Below are 2,805 nucleotides of genomic sequence, written 5' to 3' on the forward strand. Positions count from 1 at the left end.
TTCCCCGTGCGCTCTGCCGGGCCCACCAGGGCCGCAAGTCCCGCACCGAGTCACTTCGTCACGACTGAGCTAGAGACGCCTCTCTGCGGGGCGGCAGCGCGTGGAGAGAGTCGCCGGGGCGGGGCCGGGCGGCGGCAGCGGGCGAGGTCGCCGCAAGAGGCGGAAGCGGGCGGGCGCCCGGGGCGAGACGGGGCCGAACACCCAGAACCCCCGGCGTGGCCAACAGCAGAGCGCACGCAGACGGCCTGGAAGGGAAACTCTTTCGAGGAAAGCTCTGGGCCGTGAAGCGATCTCCGACCTTCCCCTACAACCCGCCGCGCCTGCCCCTTTCCCGTGTGCGTTGAGGGCGTCTCCATCCTTCCGTAGCTCGGACAAACATCTGAGAGTTCCGTCTGGCGCCTGCGTTTTCCTCGCATCCAATATCCAGCTAGTCACGAATTCCTGATTTCTCGTCGGTCAAGAGTGCGCGCCTTGACCCACGCCGGGGTTTCTCGGCCTCGAAACCTCGACAGCACTGGTATTTGGGATGGGCTGATTCGTCGCCGGGAGCGCTCCTCCCGTGGGTCAGAAGCTGCTTAGCGCCATCCCTCGCCTCTGCTGACGAGCTGCCGGGAGACACTCGCCCCTTCGCCCTTCTCCCGGTCGTGACCGTCGCAAACGTTTCCAGACCTGGCCCAGTGTCGCGGCAGGGATGCGGGGGAAGGGGGCGCGAGAGGGCAAGGCCGCCCCCATTGAGAACCATCGATGTGCGCGCACAGCCCCGTTCTGTAAGCTCGTGCAGACGACTCTCCGGACAAAGGCTCAGGGGTGCGTTCAACCCGAGGTCCCCTCCCCCGAACCCCCTCTCACAAATTGGGTATAAAATCCAGCTATAGCACTGTATTAGAATGAAAGGGGTTAAATACTAAGAACAGTACAAATCTGTACTAGGATGATCATAAACGAAACAGAAACAAAGAACTACATGAAACGCATGGATGAATCTCATAGACATACTGTTGAGTGAAAGAAAAACCTATGCCTCCCAAGGAGCAGGGAAACAATAAAACAGTGAAAACATGGCTCTTAGACAAAGACAAAGGGGAAAAAAAAGCTTTAAAATGGTTAGGAGTAGTAATGTTCTAGTGTCTACAGGAAATATCACAAGGTAGCACAGTTTAAAAGTAAAACTATTGGATCCTCGGTCTTTTCCAGGCACTCAAAAGAGGCTTCAGAGGAGAGAAGCTCCACTGTCTCACATATCTGGAATAACTTGGCACACATGCCCAAATATCCAGCCTCCTCAACTGTCACTTGGGTCTTGAATGCCAGTTTCGGTAAAGAGCTAGGGTTTATCTCAAGATTTGGAGGAAAGGGATTGAGAAGCACCAAACAGTGGGAGGGAAAAGAGATTGCTTCAGCCAGTGAGAAAATGAACTTTTCATAGGTCCACGCTAGATTTAGGATCAAACACAAGGAACTGACTGAATTTTTTATGTTTTTCTATAAAGGTCTCTTATCCAGTTAGAAAGATCTTTTTCAGAATTAGGCTCTTATGCATCAGATATTTTGATTTGAGTGCCATAACTTTATAGCTATAAGTCTGATATGTCTCCTATGCAATCTTTGCTCTTAGTGTTTTTTATGTGCTACCTGTGTCTTCCAGAAAAAACAGTATATAAACCTATTTTAGAGCTGCTTTTTCAAAGTCCTCACAGAGATCGTTTCTGATTAGGCCTACTCCAGCAATCAAAGGGCAAGCACTGGTGCTTCTTACCACCCACATGAGAAATTCAAATTTGATTCCTGGCCAATGCAGGATTTTTCTTCCACTTTTATGTGTCCAGTGCTCTCTCTGCTGGATTACCTGTTGCACCAACAAGATAGGACATTTCAGGGTTCTGGTCTCTAAGCCTCCAGTGTCGACAATAAAAGGGAGTAAAGGGCAACTGTACCTCTTGAGTTAATTCTGGAGCATAAGACACTGAGGAATTGATCTAAACAAGAGAATTTCCAGAGCTCTGTCTTAGAAATGACACTTAATCCTGGCGGATGGTTTTAAATACTTGAAACCAAAACCATTGTTACTTTTATTCTTTCTCCTGGCAAATATCTGGAATCTAAAGAGTCATCTGGTCATTGATTCATGTGCTAGACCTTGGACCAACCTCTGGGCAGTGTCTCACATGGAGTGAACATCACAAAATGAAGGTCCCAGAAGGAGAGAGCTGCAGGCTGGTGCAGTCACCTTGGTGGTGCAGGAGACATAAGAAGCCCAAGGAAAGGGGAGATTTGTATGGAGGAATCCCTATGAAACAGAGGGGCCTCTGACCTTCCTGTGGAGGTGAGCTCTAGCCTTTACTGGTCTTGGTAAAATTAAGAACAATGATGAGCCCCAAGGGGAAAGAAACATCCCCCAAAATTATCTCTATCACCCCTGTTGGTTTTACTCTCCACCAAGAAAATCTTCCATTCAGGAAATCACTTTTTATACTTAATGGTTAAGAGTACGGGGAGGAGGCCATGACAGTCATTAGCTCTGGAGGTTTGGAAGAGGACACTCTGGAAAAGGAAAGCCCAGGAATCATCTGGTTTGTCCACACATGTTTACGTCAACAAATTCTTCCTCAGCAAAGGTTATGTGGGTCCCAGGCATTACATCGTGGCTGCCACACATTGGCAATTGAGTAAGTGCCACTGACAAATTTCTTTCTTGAAGGGTTAAGAAATGCAACTGGGGCCAGACATGGTGGCCCATGCCTGTAATCCTAGCACTCTGGGAGGCCGAGGTGGGCGGATTATTTGAGCTCAGGAGTTCGAGACCAG

The sequence above is a fragment of the Propithecus coquereli genome, unplaced genomic scaffold (genome assembly GCF_000956105.1).
Source record: "Propithecus coquereli isolate 6110/MARCELLA unplaced genomic scaffold, Pcoq_1.0 Scaffold59, whole genome shotgun sequence".
Classification (NCBI taxonomy): Eukaryota; Metazoa; Chordata; class Mammalia; order Primates; family Indriidae; genus Propithecus; species Propithecus coquereli.